Genomic DNA, 16,421 nt, shown 5'->3' with positions numbered 1-16,421 from the left:
TTTCGCTCGCCATTTCTCTCCTGTTGGTCCTACGCTGTTTTCTCTGCGTTTTCTGAGTTCCTGGGGGACCAATTGATCGAGAAACGGTCATAGAAATCAATTCTGAGACCAGAGATTTTTTGGTCAAAAAAAAAGGAAGGTTAACCCCTTTGCATTTTTGGCGAAAATTTTCGCGATTCTGAAAAGTGCTGGAATAAATTCTATCTGGCACTATTCCGACGTAATTTTGCGAGAAAAAACGATTGAGCGCAGTCTCAATACGCTGCGATCAACGGATCAAAAGTTACAGCCAAAAAACCAGAACCTGTGTTTTCGACATTTTTCAGCAGGTGCTTTTTCGCTCGCCATTTCTCTCCTGTTGGTCCTACGCTGTTTTCTCTGCGTTTTCTGAGTTCCTGAGGGTCCAATCAGTCAGGTGAGGGTCATACAAATCAATTCTGAGACGAAAAATTGATTGGTCAAAAAAAAAGGAAGCTTAACCCCTTTGTATTTTTGGCGAAAATTTTCGCGATTCCGAAAAGTGCGGGAATAAATTCTTTATGGCACTATTCCGGCGTAATTTTGCGAGAAAAAACGATTAAGCGCAGTCTCAATACGCTGCGATCAACGGATCAAAAGTTACAGCCAAAAAACCAGAACCTGTGTTATCGATATTTTTCAGCAGGTGCTTTTTCGCTGGCCATTTCTCTCCTGTTGGTCCTACGCTGTTTTCTCTGCGTTTTCTGAGTTCCTGGGGGACCAATTAGTCAGGTGAGGGTCATACAAATCAATTCTGAGACCAGAGATTTTTGGTCAATAAAAAAGGAAGGTTAACCCCTTTGCATTTTTGGCGAAAATTTTCGCGATTCTGAAAAGTGCTGGAATAAATTCTTTATGGCACTATTCCGACGTAATTTTGCGAGAAAAAACGATTGAGCGCAGTCTCAATACGCTGCGATCAACGGATCAAAAGTTACAGCCAAAAAACCAGAACCTGTGTTTTCGATATTTTTCAGCAGGTGCTTTTCCGCTCGCCATTTCTCCCCTGTTGGTCCTACGCTCTTTTCTCTGCGTTTTCTGAGTTCCTAAGGGTCCAATTAGTCAGGTGAGGGTCATACAAATCAATTCTGAGACCAGAGATTTTTTGGTCAATAGAAAAGGAAGGTTAACCCCTTTGCATTTTTGAAGAAAATTTTCGCGATTCTGAAAAGTGCTGGAATAAATTCTTTATGGCACTATTCCGACGTAATTTTGCGAGAAAAAACGATTGAGCGCAGTCTCAATACGCTGCGATCAACGGATCAAAAGTTACAGACAAAAAACCAGAACCTGTGTTTTCGATATTTTTCAGCAGGTGCTTTTTCGCTGGCCATTTCTCTCCTGTTGGTCCTACGCTGTTTTCTCTGCGTTTTCTGAGTTCCTGGGGGACCAATTGTTCGAGAAACGGTTATACAAATCAATTCTGAGACCAGAGATTTTTTGGTCAAAAAAAAAGGAAGGTTAACCCCTTTGCATTTTTGGCGAAAATTTTCGCGATTCTGAAAAGTGCTGGAATAAATTCTATCTGGCACTATTCCGACGTAATTTTGCGAGAAAAAACGATTGAGCGCAGTCTCAATACGCTGCGATCAACGGATCAAAAGTTACAGCCAAAAAACCAGAACCTGTGTTATCGATATTTTTCAGCAGGTGCTTTTTCGCTGGCCATTTCTCTCCTGTTGGTCCTACGCTGTTTTCTCTGCGTTTTCTGAGTTCCTGGGGGACCAATTGATCGAGAAACGGTCATAGAAATCAATTCTGAGACCAGAGATTTTTTGGTCAAAAAAAAAGGAAGGTTAACCCCTTTGCATTTTTGGCGAAAATTTTCGCGATTCTGAAAAGTGCTGGAATAAATTCTTTATGGCACTATTCCGACGTAATTTTGCGAGAAAAAACGATTAAGCGCAGTTTCAATACGCTGCGATCAACGGATCGAAAGTTATAGCCAAAAAACCAGAACCCGTGTTTTCGACATTTTTCAGCAGGTGCTTTTCCGCTCGCCATTTCTCCCCTGTTGGTCCTACGCTCTTTTCTCTGCGTTTTCTGAATTCCTAAGGGTCCAATTAGTCAGGTGAGGGTCATACAAATCAATTCTGAGACCAGAGATTTTTGGTCAATAAAAAAGGAAGGTTAACCCCTTTGCATTTTTGGCGAAAATTTTCGCGATTCTGAAAAGTGCTGGAATAAATTCTTTATGGCACTATTCCGACGTAATTTTGCGAGAAAAAACGATTGAGCGCAGTCTCAATACGCTGCGATCAACGGATCAAAAGTTACAGCCAAAAAACCAGAACCTGTGTTTTCGATATTTTTCAGCAGGTGCTTTTCCGCTCGCCATTTCTCCCCTGTTGGTCCTACGCTCTTTTCTCTGCGTTTTCTGAGTTCCTAAGGGTCCAATTAGTCAGGTGAGGGTCATACAAATCAATTCTGAGACCAGAGATTTTTTGGTCAATAGAAAAGGAAGGTTAACCCCTTTGCATTTTTGAAGAAAATTTTCGCGATTCTGAAAAGTGCTGGAATAAATTCTTTATGGCACTATTCCGACGTAATTTTGCGAGAAAAAACGATTGAGCGCAGTCTCAATACGCTGCGATCAACGGATCAAAAGTTACAGACAAAAAACCAGAACCTGTGTTTTCGATATTTTTCAGCAGGTGCTTTTTCGCTGGCCATTTCTCTCCTGTTGGTCCTACGCTGTTTTCTCTGCGTTTTCTGAGTTCCTGGGGGACCAATTGTTCGAGAAACGGTTATACAAATCAATTCTGAGACCAGAGATTTTTTGGTCAAAAAAAAAGGAAGGTTAACCCCTTTGCATTTTTGGCGAAAATTTTCGCGATTCTGAAAAGTGCTGGAATAAATTCTATCTGGCACTATTCCGACGTCATTTTGCGAGAAAAAACGATTAAGCGCAGTCTCAATACGCTGCGATCAACGGATCAAAAGTTACAGCTAAAAAACCAGAACCTGTGTTTTCGATATTTTTCAGCAGGTGCTTTTTCGCTGGCCATTTCTCTCCTGTTGGTACTACGCTGTTTTCTCTGCGTTTTCTGAGTTCCTGGGGGACCAATTGATCGAGAAACGGTCATAGAAATCAATTCTGAGACCAGAGATTTTTCGGTCAAAAAAAAAGGAAGGTTAACCCCTTTGCATTTTTGGCGAAAATTTTCGCGATTCTGAAAAGTGCTGGAATAAATTCTATCTGGCACTATTCCGACGTAATTTTGCAAGAAAAAACGATTAAGCGCAGTCTCAATACGCTGCGATCAACGGATCAAAAGTTACAGCCAAAAAACCAGAACCTGTGTTTTCGACATTTTTCAGCAGGTGCTTTTTCGCTCGCCATTTCTCTCCTGTTGGTCCTACGCTGTTTTCTCAGCGTTTTCTGAGTTCCTGAGGGTCCAATTAGTCAGGTGAGGGTCATACAAATCAATTCTGAGACCAGAGATTTTTTGGTCAATAAAAAAGGAAGGTTAACCCCTTTGCATTTTTGGCGAAAATTTTCGCGATTCTGAAAAGTGCTGGAATAAATTCTTTATGGCACTATTCCGACGTAATTTTGCGAGAAAAAACGATTAAGCGCAGTCTCAATACGCTGCGATCAACGGATCAAAAGTTACAGCCAAAAAACCAGAACCTGTGTTTTCGACATTTTTCAGCAGGTGCTTTTTCGCTCGCCATTTCTCTCCTGTTGGTCCTACGCTGTTTTCTCTGCGTTTTCTGAGTTCCTGGGGGTCCAATTGATCGAGAAACGGTCATAGAAATCAATTCTGAGACCAGAGATTTTTTGGTCAAAAAAAAAGGAAGGTTAACCCCTTTGCATTTTTGGCGAAAATTTTCGTGATTCTGAAAAGTGCTGGAATAAATTCTATCTGGCACTATTCCGACGTAATTTTGCGAGAAAAAACGATCGAGCGCAGTCTCAATACGCTGCGATCAACGGATCAAAAGTTACAGCGAAAAAACCAAAACCTGTGTTTTCGACATTTTTCAGCAAGTGCTTTTTCGCTCGCCATTTCTCTCCTGTTGGTCCTACGCTGTTTTCTCTGCGTTTTCTGAGTTCCTGAGGGTCCAATCAGTCAGGTGAGGGTCATACAAATCAATTCTGAGACCAAAAATTGATTGGTCAAAAAAAAAGGAAGCTTAACCCCTTTGCATTTTTGAAGAAAATTTTCGCGATTCTGAAAAGTGCTGGAATAAATTCTTTATGGCACTATTCCGACGTAATTTTGCGAGAAAAAACGATTAAGCGCAGTTTCAATACGCTGCGATCAACGGATCAAAAGTTACAGCCAAAAAACCAGAACCTGTGTTTTCGACATTTTTCAGCAGGTGCTTTTTCGCTCGCCATTTCTCTCCTGTTGGTCCTACGCTGTTTTCTCTGCGTTTTCTGAGTTCCTGGGGGACCAATTGATCGAGAAACGGTCATAGAAATCAATTCTGAGACCAGAGATTTTTTGGTCAAAAAAAAAAGGAAGGTTGACCCCTTTGCATTTTTGAAGAAAATTTTCGCGATTCTGAAAAGTGCTGGAATAAATTCTTTATGGCACTATTCCGACGTAATTTTGCGAGAAAAAACGATTAAGCGCAGTTTCAATACGCTGCGATCAACGGATCAAAAGTTACAGCCAAAAAACCAGAACCCGTGTTTCCGACATTTTTCAGCAGGTGCTTTTCCGCTCGCCATTTCTCCCCTGTTGGTCCTACGCTCTTTTCTCTGCGTTTTCTGAGTTCCTAAGGGTCCAATTAGTCAGGTGAGGGTCATACAAATCAATTCTGAGACCAGAGATTTTTTGGTCAATAAAAAAGGAAGGTTAACCCCTTTGCATTTTTGGCGAAAATTTTCGCGATTCTGAAAAGTGCTGGAATAAACTCTTTATGGCACTATTCTGACGTAATTTTGCGAGAAAAAACGATTGAGCGCAGTCTCAATACGCTGCGATCAACGGATCAAAAGTTACAGCCAAAAAACCAGAACCTGTGTTTTCGACATTTTTCAGCGGGTGCTTTTTCGCTCGCCATTTCTCTCCTGTTGGTCCTACGCTGTTTTCTCTGCGTTTTCTGAGTTCCTGGGGGACCAATTGATCGAGAAACGGTCATAGAAATCAATTCTGAGACCAGAGATTTTTTGGTCAAAAAAAAAGGAAGGTTAACCCCTTTGCATTTTTGGCGAAAATTTTCGCGATTCTGAAAAGTGCTGGAATAAATTCTATCTGGCACTATTCCGACGTAATTTTGCGAGAAAAAACGATTGAGCGCAGTCTCAATACGCTGCGATCAACGGATCAAAAGTTACAGCCAAAAAACCAAAACCTGTGTTTTCGACATTTTTCAGCAAGTGCTTTTTCGCTCGCCATTTCTCTCCTGTTGGTCCTACGCTGTTTTCTCTGCGTTTTCTGAGTTCCTGAGGGTCCAATCAGTCAGGTGAGGGTCATACAAATCAATTCTGAGACCAAAAATTGATTGGTCAAAAAAAAAGGAAGCTTAACCCCTTTGCATTTTTGAAGAAAATTTTCGCGATTCTGAAAAGTGCTGGAATAAATTCTTTATGGCACTATTCCGACGTAATTTTGCGAGAAAAAACGATTAAGCGCAGTTTCAATACGCTGCGATCAACGGATCAAAAGTTACAGCCAAAAAACCAGAACCTGTGTTTTCGACATTTTTCAGCAGGTGCTTTTCCGCTCGCCATTTCTCTCCTGTTGGTCCTACGCTGTTTTCTTTGCGTTTTCTGAGTTCCTGGGGGTCCAATTGATCGAGAAACGGTCATAGAAATCAATTCTGAGACCAGAGATTTTTTGGTCAAAAAAAAAGGAAGGTTAACCCCTTTGCATTTTTGGCGAAAATTTTCGCGATTCTGAAAAGTGCTGGAATAAATTCTATCTGGCACTATTCCGACGTCATTTTGCGAGAAAAAACGATTAAGCGCAGTCTCAATACGCTGCGATCAACGGATCAAAAGTTACAGCTAAAAAACCAGAACCTGTGTTTTCGATATTTTTCAGCAGGTGCTTTTTCGCTGGCCATTTCTCTCCTGTTGGTACTACGCTGTTTTCTCTGCGTTTTCTGAGTTCCTGGGGGACCAATTGATCGAGAAACGGTCATAGAAATCAATTCTGAGACCAGAGATTTTTCGGTCAAAAAAAAAGGAAGGTTAACCCCTTTGCATTTTTGGCGAAAATTTTCGCGATTCTGAAAAGTGCTGGAATAAATTCTATCTGGCACTATTCCGACGTAATTTTGCAAGAAAAAACGATTAAGCGCAGTCTCAATACGCTGCGATCAACGGATCAAAAGTTACAGCCAAAAAACCAGAACCTGTGTTTTCGACATTTTTCAGCAGGTGCTTTTTCGCTCGCCATTTCTCTCCTGTTGGTCCTACGCTGTTTTCTCAGCGTTTTCTGAGTTCCTGAGGGTCCAATTAGTCAGGTGAGGGTCATACAAATCAATTCTGAGACCAGAGATTTTTTGGTCAATAAAAAAGGAAGGTTAACCCCTTTGCATTTTTGGCGAAAATTTTCGCGATTCTGAAAAGTGCTGGAATAAATTCTATCTGGCACTATTCCGACGTAATTTTGCGAGAAAAAACGATTGAGCGCAGTCTCAATACGCTGCGATCAACGGATCAAAAGTTACAGCCAAAAAACCAGAACCTGTGTTATCGATATTTTTCAGCAGGTGCTTTTTCGCTGGCCATTTCTCTCCTGTTGGTCCTACGCTGTTTTCTCTGCGTTTTCTGAGTTCCTGGGGGACCAATTGATCGAGAAACGGTCATAGAAATCAATTCTGAGACCAGAGATTTTTTGGTCAATAAAAAAGGAAGGTTAACCCCTTTGCATTTTTGGCGAAAATTTTCGCGATTCTGAAAAGTGCTGGAATAAATTCTTTATGGCACTATTCCGACGTAATTTTGCGAGAAAAAACGATTAAGCGCAGTCTCAATACGCTGCGATCAACGGATCAAAAGTTACAGCCAAAAAACCAGAACCTGTGTTTTCGACATTTTTCAGCAGGTGCTTTTTCGCTCGCCATTTCTCTCCTGTTGGTCCTACGCTGTTTTCTCTGCGTTTCCTGAGTTCCTGGGGGTCCAATTGATCGAGAAACGGTCATAGAAATCAATTCTGAGACCAGAGATTTTTTGGTCAAAAAAAAAGGAAGGTTAACCCCTTTGCATTTTTGGCGAAAATTTTCGTGATTTTGAAAAGTGCTGGAATAAATTCTATCTGGCACTATTCCGACGTAATTTTGCGAGAAAAAACGATCGAGCGCAGTCTCAATACGCTGCGATCAACAGATCAAAAGTTACAGCGAAAAAACCAAAACCTGTGTTTTCGACATTTTTCAGCAAGTGCTTTTTCGCTCGCCATTTCTCTCCTGTTGGTCCTACGCTGTTTTCTCTGCGTTTTCTGAGTTCCTGAGGGTCCAATCAGTCAGGTGAGGGTCATACAAATCAATTCTGAGACCAAAAATTGATTGGTCAAAAAAAAAGGAAGCTTAACCCCTTTGCATTTTTGAAGAAAATTTTCGCGATTCTGAAAAGTGCTGGAATAAATTCTTTATGGCACTATTCCGACGTAATTTTGCGAGAAAAAACGATTAAGCGCAGTTTCAATACGCTGCGATCAACGGATCAAAAGTTACAGCCAAAAAACCAGAACCTGTGTTTTCGACATTTTTCAGCAGGTGCTTTTTCGCTCGCCATTTCTCTCCTGTTGGTCCTACGCTGTTTTCTCTGCGTTTTCTGAGTTCCTGGGGGACCAATTGATCGAGAAACGGTCATAGAAATCAATTCTGAGACCAGAGATTTTTTGGTCAAAAAAAAAAGGAAGGTTGACCCCTTTGCATTTTTGAAGAAAATTTTCGCGATTCTGAAAAGTGCTGGAATAAATTCTTTATGGCACTATTCCGACGTAATTTTGCGAGAAAAAACGATTAAGCGCAGTTTCAATACGCTGCGATCAACGGATCAAAAGTTACAGCCAAAAAACCAGAACCCGTGTTTCCGACATTTTTCAGCAGGTGCTTTTCCGCTCGCCATTTCTCCCCTGTTGGTCCTACGCTCTTTTCTCTGCGTTTTCTGAGTTCCTAAGGGTCCAATTAGTCAGGTGAGGGTCATACAAATCAATTCTGAGACCAGAGATTTTTTGGTCAATAAAAAAGGAAGGTTAACCCCTTTGCATTTTTGGCGAAAATTTTCGCGATTCTGAAAAGTGCTGGAATAAACTCTTTATGGCACTATTCTGACGTAATTTTGCGAGAAAAAACGATTGAGCGCAGTCTCAATACGCTGCGATCAACGGATCAAAAGTTACAGCCAAAAAACCAGAACCTGTGTTTTCGACATTTTTCAGCGGGTGCTTTTTCGCTCGCCATTTCTCTCCTGTTGGTCCTACGCTGTTTTCTCTGCGTTTTCTGAGTTCCTGGGGGACCAATTGATCGAGAAACGGTCATAGAAATCAATTCTGAGACCAGAGATTTTTTGGTCAAAAAAAAAGGAAGGTTAACCCCTTTGCATTTTTGGCGAAAATTTTCGCGATTCTGAAAAGTGCTGGAATAAATTCTATCTGGCACTATTCCGACGTAATTTTGCGAGAAAAAACGATTGAGCGCAGTCTCAATACGCTGCGATCAACGGATCAAAAGTTACAGCCAAAAAACCAGAACCTGTGTTTTCGACATTTTTCAGCAGGTGCTTTTTCGCTCGCCATTTCTCTCCTGTTGGTCCTACGCTGTTTTCTCTGCGTTTTCTGAGTTCCTGAGGGTCCAATCAGTCAGGTGAGGGTCATACAAATCAATTCTGAGACGAAAAATTGATTGGTCAAAAAAAAAGGAAGCTTAACCCCTTTGTATTTTTGGCGAAAATTTTCGCGATTCCGAAAAGTGCGGGAATAAATTCTTTATGGCACTATTCCGGCGTAATTTTGCGAGAAAAAACGATTAAGCGCAGTCTCAATACGCTGCGATCAACGGATCAAAAGTTACAGCCAAAAAACCAGAACCTGTGTTATCGATATTTTTCAGCAGGTGCTTTTTCGCTGGCCATTTCTCTCCTGTTGGTCCTACGCTGTTTTCTCTGCGTTTTCTGAGTTCCTGGGGGACCAATTAGTCAGGTGAGGGTCATACAAATCAATTCTGAGACCAGAGATTTTTGGTCAATAAAAAAGGAAGGTTAACCCCTTTGCATTTTTGGCGAAAATTTTCGCGATTCTGAAAAGTGCTGGAATAAATTCTTTATGGCACTATTCCGACGTAATTTTGCGAGAAAAAACGATTGAGCGCAGTCTCAATACGCTGCGATCAACGGATCAAAAGTTACAGCCAAAAAACCAGAACCTGTGTTTTCGATATTTTTCAGCAGGTGCTTTTCCGCTCGCCATTTCTCCCCTGTTGGTCCTACGCTCTTTTCTCTGCGTTTTCTGAGTTCCTAAGGGTCCAATTAGTCAGGTGAGGGTCATACAAATCAATTCTGAGACCAGAGATTTTTTGGTCAATAGAAAAGGAAGGTTAACCCCTTTGCATTTTTGAAGAAAATTTTCGCGATTCTGAAAAGTGCTGGAATAAATTCTTTATGGCACTATTCCGACGTAATTTTGCGAGAAAAAACGATTGAGCGCAGTCTCAATACGCTGCGATCAACGGATCAAAAGTTACAGACAAAAAACCAGAACCTGTGTTTTCGATATTTTTCAGCAGGTGCTTTTTCGCTGGCCATTTCTCTCCTGTTGGTCCTACGCTGTTTTCTCTGCGTTTTCTGAGTTCCTGGGGGACCAATTGTTCGAGAAACGGTTATACAAATCAATTCTGAGACCAGAGATTTTTTGGTCAAAAAAAAAGGAAGGTTAACCCCTTTGCATTTTTGGCGAAAATTTTCGCGATTCTGAAAAGTGCTGGAATAAATTCTATCTGGCACTATTCCGACGTAATTTTGCGAGAAAAAACGATTGAGCGCAGTCTCAATACGCTGCGATCAACGGATCAAAAGTTACAGCCAAAAAACCAGAACCTGTGTTATCGATATTTTTCAGCAGGTGCTTTTTCGCTGGCCATTTCTCTCCTGTTGGTCCTACGCTGTTTTCTCTGCGTTTTCTGAGTTCCTGGGGGACCAATTGATCGAGAAACGGTCATAGAAATCAATTCTGAGACCAGAGATTTTTTGGTCAAAAAAAAAGGAAGGTTAACCCCTTTGCATTTTTGGCGAAAATTTTCGCGATTCTGAAAAGTGCTGGAATAAATTCTTTATGGCACTATTCCGACGTAATTTTGCGAGAAAAAACGATTAAGCGCAGTTTCAATACGCTGCGATCAACGGATCGAAAGTTATAGCCAAAAAACCAGAACCCGTGTTTTCGACATTTTTCAGCAGGTGCTTTTCCGCTCGCCATTTCTCCCCTGTTGGTCCTACGCTCTTTTCTCTGCGTTTTCTGAATTCCTAAGGGTCCAATTAGTCAGGTGAGGGTCATACAAATCAATTCTGAGACCAGAGATTTTTGGTCAATAAAAAAGGAAGGTTAACCCCTTTGCATTTTTGGCGAAAATTTTCGCGATTCTGAAAAGTGCTGGAATAAATTCTTTATGGCACTATTCCGACGTAATTTTGCGAGAAAAAACGATTGAGCGCAGTCTCAATACGCTGCGATCAACGGATCAAAAGTTACAGCCAAAAAACCAGAACCTGTGTTTTCGATATTTTTCAGCAGGTGCTTTTCCGCTCGCCATTTCTCCCCTGTTGGTCCTACGCTCTTTTCTCTGCGTTTTCTGAGTTCCTAAGGGTCCAATTAGTCAGGTGAGGGTCATACAAATCAATTCTGAGACCAGAGATTTTTTGGTCAATAGAAAAGGAAGGTTAACCCCTTTGCATTTTTGAAGAAAATTTTCGCGATTCTGAAAAGTGCTGGAATAAATTCTTTATGGCACTATTCCGACGTAATTTTGCGAGAAAAAACGATTGAGCGCAGTCTCAATACGCTGCGATCAACGGATCAAAAGTTACAGACAAAAAACCAGAACCTGTGTTTTCGATATTTTTCAGCAGGTGCTTTTTCGCTGGCCATTTCTCTCCTGTTGGTCCTACGCTGTTTTCTCTGCGTTTTCTGAGTTCCTGGGGGACCAATTGTTCGAGAAACGGTTATACAAATCAATTCTGAGACCAGAGATTTTTTGGTCAAAAAAAAAGGAAGGTTAACCCCTTTGCATTTTTGGCGAAAATTTTCGCGATTCTGAAAAGTGCTGGAATAAATTCTATCTGGCACTATTCCGACGTCATTTTGCGAGAAAAAACGATTAAGCGCAGTCTCAATACGCTGCGATCAACGGATCAAAAGTTACAGCTAAAAAACCAGAACCTGTGTTTTCGATATTTTTCAGCAGGTGCTTTTTCGCTGGCCATTTCTCTCCTGTTGGTACTACGCTGTTTTCTCTGCGTTTTCTGAGTTCCTGGGGGACCAATTGATCGAGAAACGGTCATAGAAATCAATTCTGAGACCAGAGATTTTTCGGTCAAAAAAAAAGGAAGGTTAACCCCTTTGCATTTTTGGCGAAAATTTTCGCGATTCTGAAAAGTGCTGGAATAAATTCTATCTGGCACTATTCCGACGTAATTTTGCAAGAAAAAACGATTAAGCGCAGTCTCAATACGCTGCGATCAACGGATCAAAAGTTACAGCCAAAAAACCAGAACCTGTGTTTTCGACATTTTTCAGCAGGTGCTTTTTCGCTCGCCATTTCTCTCCTGTTGGTCCTACGCTGTTTTCTCAGCGTTTTCTGAGTTCCTGAGGGTCCAATTAGTCAGGTGAGGGTCATACAAATCAATTCTGAGACCAGAGATTTTTTGGTCAATAAAAAAGGAAGGTTAACCCCTTTGCATTTTTGGCGAAAATTTTCGCGATTCTGAAAAGTGCTGGAATAAATTCTTTATGGCACTATTCCGACGTAATTTTGCGAGAAAAAACGATTAAGCGCAGTCTCAATACGCTGCGATCAACGGATCAAAAGTTACAGCCAAAAAACCAGAACCTGTGTTTTCGACATTTTTCAGCAGGTGCTTTTTCGCTCGCCATTTCTCTCCTGTTGGTCCTACGCTGTTTTCTCTGCGTTTTCTGAGTTCCTGGGGGTCCAATTGATCGAGAAACGGTCATAGAAATCAATTCTGAGACCAGAGATTTTTTGGTCAAAAAAAAAGGAAGGTTAACCCCTTTGCATTTTTGGCGAAAATTTTCGTGATTCTGAAAAGTGCTGGAATAAATTCTATCTGGCACTATTCCGACGTAATTTTGCGAGAAAAAACGATCGAGCGCAGTCTCAATACGCTGCGATCAACGGATCAAAAGTTACAGCGAAAAAACCAAAACCTGTGTTTTCGACATTTTTCAGCAAGTGCTTTTTCGCTCGCCATTTCTCTCCTGTTGGTCCTACGCTGTTTTCTCTGCGTTTTCTGAGTTCCTGAGGGTCCAATCAGTCAGGTGAGGGTCATACAAATCAATTCTGAGACCAAAAATTGATTGGTCAAAAAAAAAGGAAGCTTAACCCCTTTGCATTTTTGAAGAAAATTTTCGCGATTCTGAAAAGTGCTGGAATAAATTCTTTATGGCACTATTCCGACGTAATTTTGCGAGAAAAAACGATTAAGCGCAGTTTCAATACGCTGCGATCAACGGATCAAAAGTTACAGCCAAAAAACCAGAACCTGTGTTTTCGACATTTTTCAGCAGGTGCTTTTTCGCTCGCCATTTCTCTCCTGTTGGTCCTACGCTGTTTTCTCTGCGTTTTCTGAGTTCCTGGGGGACCAATTGATCGAGAAACGGTCATAGAAATCAATTCTGAGACCAGAGATTTTTTGGTCAAAAAAAAAAGGAAGGTTGACCCCTTTGCATTTTTGAAGAAAATTTTCGCGATTCTGAAAAGTGCTGGAATAAATTCTTTATGGCACTATTCCGACGTAATTTTGCGAGAAAAAACGATTAAGCGCAGTTTCAATACGCTGCGATCAACGGATCAAAAGTTACAGCCAAAAAACCAGAACCCGTGTTTCCGACATTTTTCAGCAGGTGCTTTTCCGCTCGCCATTTCTCCCCTGTTGGTCCTACGCTCTTTTCTCTGCGTTTTCTGAGTTCCTAAGGGTCCAATTAGTCAGGTGAGGGTCATACAAATCAATTCTGAGACCAGAGATTTTTTGGTCAATAAAAAAGGAAGGTTAACCCCTTTGCATTTTTGGCGAAAATTTTCGCGATTCTGAAAAGTGCTGGAATAAACTCTTTATGGCACTATTCTGACGTAATTTTGCGAGAAAAAACGATTGAGCGCAGTCTCAATACGCTGCGATCAACGGATCAAAAGTTACAGCCAAAAAACCAGAACCTGTGTTTTCGACATTTTTCAGCGGGTGCTTTTTCGCTCGCCATTTCTCTCCTGTTGGTCCTACGCTGTTTTCTCTGCGTTTTCTGAGTTCCTGGGGGACCAATTGATCGAGAAACGGTCATAGAAATCAATTCTGAGACCAGAGATTTTTTGGTCAAAAAAAAAGGAAGGTTAACCCCTTTGCATTTTTGGCGAAAATTTTCGCGATTCTGAAAAGTGCTGGAATAAATTCTATCTGGCACTATTCCGACGTAATTTTGCGAGAAAAAACGATTGAGCGCAGTCTCAATACGCTGCGATCAACGGATCAAAAGTTACAGCCAAAAAACCAAAACCTGTGTTTTCGACATTTTTCAGCAAGTGCTTTTTCGCTCGCCATTTCTCTCCTGTTGGTCCTACGCTGTTTTCTCTGCGTTTTCTGAGTTCCTGAGGGTCCAATCAGTCAGGTGAGGGTCATACAAATCAATTCTGAGACCAAAAATTGATTGGTCAAAAAAAAAGGAAGCTTAACCCCTTTGCATTTTTGAAGAAAATTTTCGCGATTCTGAAAAGTGCTGGAATAAATTCTTTATGGCACTATTCCGACGTAATTTTGCGAGAAAAAACGATTAAGCGCAGTTTCAATACGCTGCGATCAACGGATCAAAAGTTACAGCCAAAAAACCAGAACCTGTGTTTTCGACATTTTTCAGCAGGTGCTTTTCCGCTCGCCATTTCTCTCCTGTTGGTCCTACGCTGTTTTCTTTGCGTTTTCTGAGTTCCTGGGGGTCCAATTGATCGAGAAACGGTCATAGAAATCAATTCTGAGACCAGAGATTTTTTGGTCAAAAAAAAAGGAAGGTTAACCCCTTTGCATTTTTGGCGGAAATTTTTGCGATTCTGAAAAGTGCTGGAATAAATTCTTTATGGCACTATTCCGACGTAATTTTGCGAGAAAAAACGATTAAGCGCAGTCTCAATACGCTGCGATCAACGGATCAAAAGTTACAGCCAAAAAACCAGAACCTGTGTTTTCGACATTTTTCAGCAGGTGCTTTTTCGCTCGCCATTTCTCTCCTGTTGGTCCTACGCTGTTTTCTCTGCGTTTTCTGAGTTCCTGAGGGTCCAATCAGTCAGGTGAGGGTCATACAAATCAATTCTGAGACGAAAAATTGATTGGTCAAAAAAAAAGGAAGCTTAACCCCTTTGTATTTTTGGCGAAAATTTTCGCGATTCCGAAAAGTGCGGGAATAAATTCTTTATGGCACTATTCCGGCGTAATTTTGCGAGAAAAAACGATTAAGCGCAGTCTCAATACGCTGCGATCAACGGATCAAAAGTTACAGCCAAAAAACCAGAACCTGTGTTATCGATATTTTTCAGCAGGTGCTTTTTCGCTGGCCATTTCTCTCCTGTTGGTCCTACGCTGTTTTCTCTGCGTTTTCTGAGTTCCTGGGGGACCAATTAGTCAGGTGAGGGTCATACAAATCAATTCTGAGACCAGAGATTTTTGGTCAATAAAAAAGGAAGGTTAACCCCTTTGCATTTTTGGCGAAAATTTTCGCGATTCTGAAAAGTGCTGGAATAAATTCTTTATGGCACTATTCCGACGTAATTTTGCGAGAAAAAACGATTGAGCGCAGTCTCAATACGCTGCGATCAACGGATCAAAAGTTACAGCCAAAAAACCAGAACCTGTGTTTTCGATATTTTTCAGCAGGTGCTTTTCCGCTCGCCATTTCTCCCCTGTTGGTCCTACGCTCTTTTCTCTGCGTTTTCTGAGTTCCTAAGGGTCCAATTAGTCAGGTGAGGGTCATACAAATCAATTCTGAGACCAGAGATTTTTTGGTCAATAGAAAAGGAAGGTTAACCCCTTTGCATTTTTGAAGAAAATTTTCGCGATTCTGAAAAGTGCTGGAATAAATTCTTTATGGCACTATTCCGACGTAATTTTGCGAGAAAAAACGATTGAGCGCAGTCTCAATACGCTGCGATCAACGGATCAAAAGTTACAGACAAAAAACCAGAACCTGTGTTTTCGATATTTTTCAGCAGGTGCTTTTTCGCTGGCCATTTCTCTCCTGTTGGTCCTACGCTGTTTTCTCTGCGTTTTCTGAGTTCCTGGGGGACCAATTGTTCGAGAAACGGTTATACAAATCAATTCTGAGACCAGAGATTTTTTGGTCAAAAAAAAAGGAAGGTTAACCCCTTTGCATTTTTGGCGAAAATTTTCGCGATTCTGAAAAGTGCTGGAATAAATTCTATCTGGCACTATTCCGACGTAATTTTGCGAGAAAAAACGATTGAGCGCAGTCTCAATACGCTGCGATCAACGGATCAAAAGTTACAGCCAAAAAACCAGAACCTGTGTTATCGATATTTTTCAGCAGGTGCTTTTTCGCTGGCCATTTCTCTCCTGTTGGTCCTACGCTGTTTTCTCTGCGTTTTCTGAGTTCCTGGGGGACCAATTGATCGAGAAACGGTCATAGAAATCAATTCTGAGACCAGAGATTTTTTGGTCAAAAAAAAAGGAAGGTTAACCCCTTTGCATTTTTGGCGAAAATTTTCGCGATTCTGAAAAGTGCTGGAATAAATTCTTTATGGCACTATTCCGACGTAATTTTGCGAGAAAAAACGATTAAGCGCAGTTTCAATACGCTGCGATCAACGGATCGAAAGTTATAGCCAAAAAACCAGAACCCGTGTTTTCGACATTTTTCAGCAGGTGCTTTTCCGCTCGCCATTTCTCCCCTGTTGGTCCTACGCTCTTTTCTCTGCGTTTTCTGAATTCCTAAGGGTCCAATTAGTCAGGTGAGGGTCATACAAATCAATTCTGAGACCAGAGATTTTTGGTCAATAAAAAAGGAAGGTTAACCCCTTTGCATTTTTGGCGAAAATTTTCGCGATTCTGAAAAGTGCTGGAATAAATTCTTTATGGCACTATTCCGACGTAATTTTGCGAGAAAAAACGATTGAGCGCAGTCTCAATACGCTGCGATCAACGGATCAAAAGTTACAGCCAAAAAACCAGAACCTGTGTTTTCGACATTTTTCAGCAGGTGCTTTTTCGCTCG

The sequence above is a fragment of the Neodiprion lecontei genome, chromosome 5, assembly GCF_021901455.1.
Source record: "Neodiprion lecontei isolate iyNeoLeco1 chromosome 5, iyNeoLeco1.1, whole genome shotgun sequence".
Taxonomy (NCBI): domain Eukaryota; kingdom Metazoa; phylum Arthropoda; class Insecta; order Hymenoptera; family Diprionidae; genus Neodiprion; species Neodiprion lecontei.
The sequence above is the reverse complement of the archived record's forward strand: the minus strand, read 5'-3'. Positions refer to the sequence as shown.